The 8466-nt window shown below is 49.9% G+C and overlaps 1 protein-coding gene across 4 annotated transcripts in view; it reads left to right on the top strand.

Annotated features, from left to right (window-relative positions):
- The first annotated feature begins 3944 nt into the window (after positions 1-3944).
- Positions 3945-8466, top strand: part of Atp2b4 (ATPase plasma membrane Ca2+ transporting 4) — a 93602-nt gene continuing 89080 nt past the window's right edge. For 2 of the 4 annotated variants that reach the window (XM_047521708.1, XM_047521709.1), the window contains exon 1: positions 3945-4409. The gene's annotated coding sequence lies outside the window, so the exon portion shown is untranslated. The remainder of the gene's footprint in view (positions 4410-8466) is intronic. The other 2 variants (XM_047521710.1, XM_047521707.1) reach the window with 2 other exon arrangements.

Genomic DNA, 8466 nt, shown 5'->3' with positions numbered 1-8466 from the left:
GATATGAACTTATCTTCCTTACCTCCATTAAACTATATAAGCTTATTATCTCTATACTCATGTGGACCCAGTGGATTCTGAGACAGTAAACACTCAATAGATACTGAATTGAGCAGCAGGTATTCAGTAATACTTACTAAATGAATAAATGCACAGAAATGAGTATATCTAAATGGAGGTACCAGTTCAAAGGGTTTCTATATTACTTTCCACTTACAGTTTTATATTACTTAGTACAAATGACCAAAAAACCGAGTTTCATCTAGCATACACATGTGCGATGAGTCATGTAACTCATCTGAAGGAAAGGCGAGGGTATGAGGTACCGCTGACTCAAATGCTGCCAGCACTCACTCCAGCTTTCTTCTCTGCCTCTCTCTGCATGTGACCTTCATTCTTTTCTATTGGCAGCTTCTTCCACATGGCAGGAAACAGCCCCGACACTTCCAGAACCTCACAACTTAGCTGTGTTCACTGCTGGAACTGAGCCTTGTTCCTCGATCTTAATTTCAAAAATCCCAGGAAAGGGTGCAATTGGCTTAGCTTGAGTCCGCTGTGGGTGGGACCTCTAATAATATAATGAAGTGGGGTGATGGGGGGAAGAGAAGAATGAAGGAACTTTGGATGGTGTAGAAGAAAAAGGGGTGGGAGGGGGTGGGGATGGAAAAACAGTAAAATGAAATAGACAGTATTGCCCTATGTATATGTATGATTACATGAATGGTGTGAATCTACATTGTGTACCACCATAGAAATGAAAAGTTGTCCCCCATTTGTGTACAATGAATCAAAATGTGTCTGTAAAAATAAAAAATATTTTAATTAAAAAAAAATGACAGCCCCCTTCTCAACCATGGGGAGGAAGAGCATTATAAAGAAGCCCTGAGACTCGGTGTGAGAAGGATATTTGCTGTTCTGGATAAAGTGAAACAGTAGATATCCAGATAGGGAGTGTGCAGTCCTCCTTCAAAGGAGATGGAGAAAAATGGTGAGGGGGCTGGGAGAACCCAAGGCAGAGCTCTCAGGAAGCAAAGGAACACCTGAGGGCCAGGCACAGTGGTGCACACCTCTAATTCCAATGGCTCTGGAGGCTGAGGCAGGAGGATCACAACTTCAAAGCCAGCCTCAGCAACTTAGCGAGATCCTATCTCTAAATAAAATACAAAAAAAGGGCTGGGGATGCAGCTCAGTGGTTGAGCACCCCTGGGTTCACTCCCCAGTTCCAAAAAACCAAAAGCCAAACCAAAAAACACCTGAGGGATAGCAGTGCAGACTGCATTCTCTTCAATGTAGAGATGAGAACATCCTGACTATGAACTTGCCAGGGCGGTGCCCTCCCTCTTGCCCCAGAGGGGCAACTCGACTTTCCCACAACTAGTGGTTATTTTTATGGATAGATTTATTTTTACCCATTCTAGACCTCAAACATGCTGTTGGAAGAACACAAGGCACTGAAGGCTTCTAGGTTTCCAGAAAACAGGTTGCAGTGGCTGGTTCAGTTACAGGGATGAGGCTGTGGTCCCCTTTGGGGTCATGATGGCCCACTTCTTGCATCCTTGTGGGTTCTGGGTCCCAGCCCACAGTCAGCCAACAGAGAGCACTACTCTGAGAGAAGGGAGGATCTGTAGCCTCCACGAAACTCATAACGCTGGCCTGCCCGTGAATCCCAGCTGGTCAAAGGTGGGACAGTCCTAGAACCTCTTTCCATAGCACCTCTCCCGGGGAGCCGTCTCCCCGGAACCTGGGGAGTTTGAGGAGAGGATCTTGCCTTTCAATAATAACCAGCTATGGATGGGCATCATTTCCCAGGCCCCACGGGCCAGGAAGCCAAAGTAGATTTTTTTTCCTTTAATGGGACCACACATCTGGCCTAAATTGTTTTTCCCTCAAGACGAGTTTACTGAACGTTTAGGCAATGCCTCTGCACATAGCCACTGCAGACAAGCTTAAAATATACTTTAATATATTTAAAGAGCCATTTCAGAGACTGGCTTTCTCATGATAAAGATGCAACTGACACTCATTGGGTGCTAAAATGTCAAGTTGTTGCCATCCAGCAGGGAGCCTGACAAGCCATTAAATCTGAAGCTCTGTTCAGCCATTCTTCTCCTTTCCGTTTCCATGTCTTCCCCAACAATTGATTTGGGCTGTGGAAGTTGACATTTTGGTAGGACCTACCAAAATCTAACAAGGTATCTTCTCTGTCTCCCAAGGAAATGCCCTGGGGAGGTGAGAGGGAGCAGAGGAGTAGCAGGGGTGAAGAGCAAATGAGAACAAAAGTCACCTTTGGTGTCCTCTAAGTGCCTTGAGGGCAAGACTTTTAATCCCAGAAAGAATCGACTACTTGGGAACAATTTTCAGACATTTTCTTATAGAGGGTGACCCTAAAATCTCCCCTCATCCCTGTAAACTGCCTTCAATGGGGCTGGGTTGGGGACCAGAGGCACCAGCACAGGCAGGGGCTTATTTTGGATTTGGTTCCCCAGATAGAAGTGACAGGCAATCTCCACACCACATTGAGGAACTCTGAGTTCTGAGTCCAGCACAACTATTCCAAAATAGTTTCTTTACTGTTGTCTGTTTAACATCGCTCAGAAATGGGATGTGGATGAGTTATTGAGATATAATACAATGAGAAAATAAAGAGGAAAGAAAAGACCCAAACTACAGGAAATTGGGAAGCATGCTGTGTTTTATTCACAGTCGCTTCTCTGTGCAGCTACTTGGTTCTGCATCCTGGGGCAGGGAAGGAAGCAGGCCAAGGGGACAGGTGTGGTATGAGGTGTTGAGTTAGGATGGTAAGATCAAAGAGGCTTTTTCAAAACCCTGTTAAAAAGTTTGGAAGTTGTGGCAGGTCACCTTCTTCACAGCATAATTTACAACTATAATCTCTGAGATGATGTTAACCTGCCTTCCATAAGCATATAAATCTGAGTGAGTGTGCTTACTGAAGTAGGTGTGGGAATGTATCAGTCAATGAAGATATGTTGTGTGAGCCAGCTGATGGTGCATGTTTGTACTTGAAAGCCATAAGGTTCTATGCAAAATCTATGGGTGGCACTGTTGCACAATGCTGGTGGGTGCGTAGGTGTGGGGGTGTGATTAACAGTTTATAGGCCATGTATAAGTGTGCATGGATGTCTGCGTGTGTGCAATTTAATTAGAAATGTGTGCCATACCGTGGGATAGGAGGGCAGCAAAGTGTATGGGCTTTGGAATCTAACTTGGCCTTGATTCTGGCTCCGTCCTTAGCCACATGTGTAAACTTGGGCAGTCACTCAATCCTCAATTTCCTCAACTGTGAAATGAGGATAATAATAAATCATTCAAGATTGCCATGAGGATCGGAAATGATACTGTAGATACAAAGGTTTCGGTGTATAACCCACATACAGGAGACGTCAAAAGCAGGCAGTCATTCTATGCGCTAGGAATGTGACTTGGTGGCAACAGGGGCAAGGGGGAGCAAAATGTGACCTGTGTGCGAAATGAGGGTGAGGAGGGGTGTAAATGTGTGAGCATCCAAAGCAATTCCTTCGCCTTCCTCAAAGAGCCCCCTGTTATAGGCAGGGGCGGAAGGCTGGGCGGGGATGGTATAAGCGTCCACAGTCACCTTGGGTTTCTTGGTCCTGGGTATAAATGAGTAAGAGGTTGAGAGGCCGGTAAGAACTGCAGGAAGCCAAGGGCCTGCAGACGCTTCCTTTATTTCCCCTCCGCGTAGCAACGGTTGAACACCGCCACCCACATCCACTCCCCACCTCCCTCGCCCCACCCCACCCCTACTCTGCGCTCCTTTCAACAAGTGAGGGCAAGCGCCGGAGGAAACCCCGAGAGAGAAGAGGATCCCTCCCCGTCCCCTTCCCATTCCCCCTTAACACAGTCCAGGAAGCAGCCGCAGCACGGAACTGCCAGGCCACCTTAACAGGCGAGTAATGGTCTGGCGCGGCGCCAAGCCCCACCTCCGCTCAGCGCGCGCCCCTCCCCTTTCTCCTCCCGCACTGCTCCCGGAGAGCTGGGGAGCCCGAGGCTGGCCCGAGGTGGCTGGAGCTGTTGCCATGACAAGCATTTTCTTAAGAAAGCTCCGCTGTTGAGACCGTCCAACGCTGCGGGTGGGGAGGGGGCAGGAACTTCCTGGGGAACATCCCTCCGAAGAGAGCAAGATCCGAGACGCCCACCCAGCTGCCTGCACCCATTCTCATCCAGGAAGGTCCTTCTCATTGGAAGGGCCGGGGGAGGAGACCCAGCCCACTCCCCGGCCGTAGCTGGAAAGGCGAGAGCGCGAGGCCAGCATCTCTAGCTTGGTGGCCACGTTGGGGAGACCGGTGGGTGGCCACCTCGCCCAACCCGTCCATGGAAACCCGGAGGGAGAGTCCCGCTTGGAGAAACCTGGATCTTTGCTAGAAAGAGAGGTAGGCTTGCAGAGAATGAATTGACTCGCGATTTGCAAACTTTGTTTCCTTCCTCTCAATGGCTTCTAAAACTCCCTGAATTTCTTCTTCTTCCTAGCATATTTCATTCGACTGAGTCTGGAGGTTTGTGTGTGTGTGTGTGTGCGTGTGCGCGCGCGTGTGTGCAGAGATTTGTCGAATACTGTATTTCTTATTCTCAGTTCTGAAGAACCATATAATCAAACAAGTGATTTTCTTTCCCTAGTTCTTGTCATTCCTGGGTCGGGGGCGGGGTTGGGGAGGGGTATAGGAGAATGGGGTACTGTCTTTTTCACACCCAAATTGAGCCCTTGGATAAAGCATTTGTTCCTCCTCATCCGTTCCTGCCCTCGCCCTCCCCCTTGGCTTGGGAATGAGACGCAGAATGGAAAACTATTGCAAAAATATTTTCCGCGTCTGTTCCCTTTCTCGAAAGCCCCAAAGAGACAGAGAGAGAGAGAGAGAGAGAGAGAGAGAGAGAGAGAGAGAGAGAGAGAGAGAACCGAGTAAGAAATCTTCAACAGGAAGGAGGGGCTGCCAGGGGGCCTGGGAGGGGGCACACTGGGGGATGGGTGGAGGTAGGCTGGGAGAAGTTGGGGGGGTGGGGACCTGGGAGTGCACGCATTCAGTTTCCTTGGCTTTGCAGAGAAACCTCAGCAGTTTCTCTGCCGCTTGCAAAACATCCTCAGACTTTCACGTCTATAATTAGCTGTGGAAAAAGCTGGGAGTTCCCTCGCACCGCTGTTGTTGGAGTGTGTGTAAGCGTCCAGGACCAACTGTATGAGTGTCTCTGAGGGCACCGCCCCGCACATCTCTGTTCTCAGAGGGTAGGTAGCAGAAGGGGGCCAAGTTGAAAAGTTTTCCGTTTCAAGGCCGGAGACTGGGGACCTGGTTGAGGGTGGGCCAGGGGCGTGCTTAAGAGGGTCCCTGAGCAGCGAGTTGAAGAGCTAGAAATTAGGGCTGGGATTGTCCTCTTGCTCCCCCTCCTTTCACACACACTCACATACTTGGCTTTGCTCTCGGTGGAGGAGGCCGGCTGGCGTCCTTCCCCAGGGCAAGTCTGGCCTCACACTCTTCCCCCACGGAGGGTGCCCACTGCTCTCTTCCAGCTGGGTGTACAGGGCACGGGAGAGGCCAGCGCATCTTGGGAGAGGAGTGGGCACTCCACTGGCCAGAGGCACCTCCCTCTGGGGCATTCCTGCCGGACTTACAATAACTTGACATGATGCTGGCGCCTGCTGGCCTGGGAGGGGGAATGTCAGATGAAGAAATAGGCGGGCACTCAGCTGTCGCTGTGGGCAGGGGAAAGGACAGTGGGGAGGGAGGGAAAATGAAATCCCATTTTTACGACGCTGCCTGCTGCCTCCTCTTCTGGGTGGGGTGTCTGGCCAAGAGACTTCAGATCCTCCCTGTTCATCCTTGAGAACACCACCCCCCAGCTGTCCCTGCTTCTGATTTTTTCTATTTGGAGGCCTCTCTGCAGCCCCTTCAGCTCTGGGTCTTCATTACCTGGAAGGAAGGGAGGAGACAAGGGTCATTCCAGGCTGGGATGGAGATGCTGCAGGGCCTAGGGGTGAAGGGTGGGGAGGATTGAAGAGGAGGATGGCAGGATGCATCCCGCTGCTGGTGAACTGGGTTACCCTCCTTGGCCAAGGGTGGTGGCTGAGGAGCAGGCTCTGGAATGGGAGGGATGGTGGCAACTGGGAAAGGGTGCCCTGGGTTGTGGGTCCTAGACCTGGAGTCCCCCAGGGAGAACCTGGGAAAGAAGCAAGCAGAAGACTTGGAGGGAAACCTACAAAGGGCCCAGAGAAGCAACAGGAACTAGTTTTCATTTTGAAAACATCTCGTTTTTCATTTTGAGGTGTTTGGTGATTGATCTGACTGCACCCCAAGTCTGGACATTTCTACTCTACCTGTATTCTGATCCAGAGAGAATGTGGCCTTGCCCAGTGCACAGGGGCTCCAGGACAGATTCAATGCCCTTGTTCTGTAGGGAGGGTGTAGGGAGGAAGCCTTTTCTTTGCTTCTCCTAGGGAGCCCCAATCCTCCCTGCCACCATCTTGCTGAGTGCAACTCTGAAATCGCGCCCCTCCCATCGTGGGAGCCCATAATCCCACCTTTCCTGCAGCACCCTTCCTATTTTCAGTTCCCTGACGAGTGGGTAGATTCTGGTAGACTTGGGGAAGGCTTCACCATGAGAAGCACGTCCCCAGTTAGCGCGCACCAGGGCTCTTGCTCCTGTGGCCCAGAGCCATCGGTCTTTGGCGGCGGGTAAATGTGTCCCCGCTGCGCCGGCCTTACCCCAGGGGGCTACGGGGCAGGATGGGTATTGCAGCAAACCCGAGGCTCCCTCCCTTCTCCGCTGCCTCCTCATCATCCGTGGCCCCGCCCGATTGTCCGCCTCTCCCGCAGCTCGGCTCCACCCTCCCGCTCTGCCCTAGGCTGAGTACTGGGTGCCTACTTTGCATTTAGAGCTAGGAGCGGAGGTTTCCTGCCTCTTAGGTGCTGCCGAGCCTCAGTCCCTTCCCCCTTTATTTACCACCTCTCCGCCCCTGGATTCAAGGTCAAGTTGAAGGAACACAAGTTGCTTGCCCCTCGGATTAGCAGCACCTAGCACAGTGCCCGAGGCATTAGAGGCTCTTGGTTAATGCTTGCTGAGAGAAGAAAGGGGCCCTTTGGAGGAAATTGTGAACCTGTACCGTGGAGGACGAGGCAGGAGTGGGTGGGCTGCCCTCTGGCATTCAGTTTTCCCTCTGCGCAAGGGAAGAAGCTTGCTCCCCACAGTTTCGGTGGGAGGGAATGGTGCAGTCAAATTCGTCAGATTGCTGTGGTCTTTGATGTCGAGAGAACTCAAGTGGGAGGTCCAAGCTAGGGGGCAGAAGTAGAGCAGTTAGGATTTTCCCGAGGTGTGAGGACTGGAAGCAGTAAAGTGGTGAGTGGGGAGTGAAGGGGCCTGATGTTCTTCCCCACTCTCACTTTCTGGAAGGTCCTGAGAGGAAGGGGGACTGGGAGTGATCAACCCAGCATTTCCCCAGCTCTGCCACCTGTCAATAATCAATTCAACCCCCGCCCCACCCCCGCAACAAACTCCCAAGGGCTTGCTTCTTTTTCTTTTTTCTTTTTTTGTGGTGCAATGATCAAACCCAGGGCCTCACCCAATGCTAGGCAAGGGCTCTACCTCTGAGCTATATCCCCAACCTTTTTACTTTTTCTTTCTTTTTTCCTTTTTCCCCTTTATCTTTCTTTCTTTCTTTCTTTTTCTTTTTCCCTGAGACAGGAACTTGCTAAATTGCCTAGGATTTTGCCAAGTTGCCCAGGATGGCCTTGAACTTGCCATCCTTTTACTGCCACAACCTCCCTTTTCTCTTTTTTCAATACTCTTGGCTTTGCACCTAGCACATTTATTAAGGGTTATCAATACCCGTCTAGAGTATGACATTCCAGATCCACTAAGCTTTGGAGGGAAATAAGGAATATGTTCGTCCTTAGGATAATGCAAGAAATACCTCACCCTGGTCTGGGCTTTCCCTGGAGGAAGGAATTCTTCAGGCCATCTGCATTCTTTTCCCCCTAGGGTTCCTTCAGACTGGCCTCCCCATCTGACCCAGTGCCCTACTCCTTGAAGGGCTTCAATTCCTGTCATCCCCAGTTGCTATGTGAAGAGGGAGTATGAGAAAGGCAAAGTGTTTAGACCCTGTCTAAGTGGACTTTCTCCACTCATTTCTTTATTTTAAAAAGTTATATATATAATATATATATATATATATTAATTGACATGTAAAAATCATACATTTATAGGTACCATGTAAAGTTTGCTACATGTATACATTATAATGTTCAAACCAGGGGGAACATATCTCTCTCATTTATCATTTCTTTTTGGTGCAAACATTAAAGCTCCTTTCTCCTCTTTAACTGTAACTTAATACCTGTTGGTCCATCTCTCCTCATCTCACCGCATACTCTTTCCATCCTCTGGTAACCATTATTCTACCCTCAGCTTCTATAAGATGAACTTTTTTCAGATTCCAGATATGGA

This window comes from Sciurus carolinensis, chromosome 12 (genome assembly GCF_902686445.1).
Source record: "Sciurus carolinensis chromosome 12, mSciCar1.2, whole genome shotgun sequence".
Taxonomy (NCBI): Eukaryota; Metazoa; Chordata; class Mammalia; order Rodentia; family Sciuridae; genus Sciurus; species Sciurus carolinensis.
The sequence above is the reverse complement of the archived record's forward strand: the minus strand, read 5'-3'. Positions and strand labels throughout refer to the sequence as shown.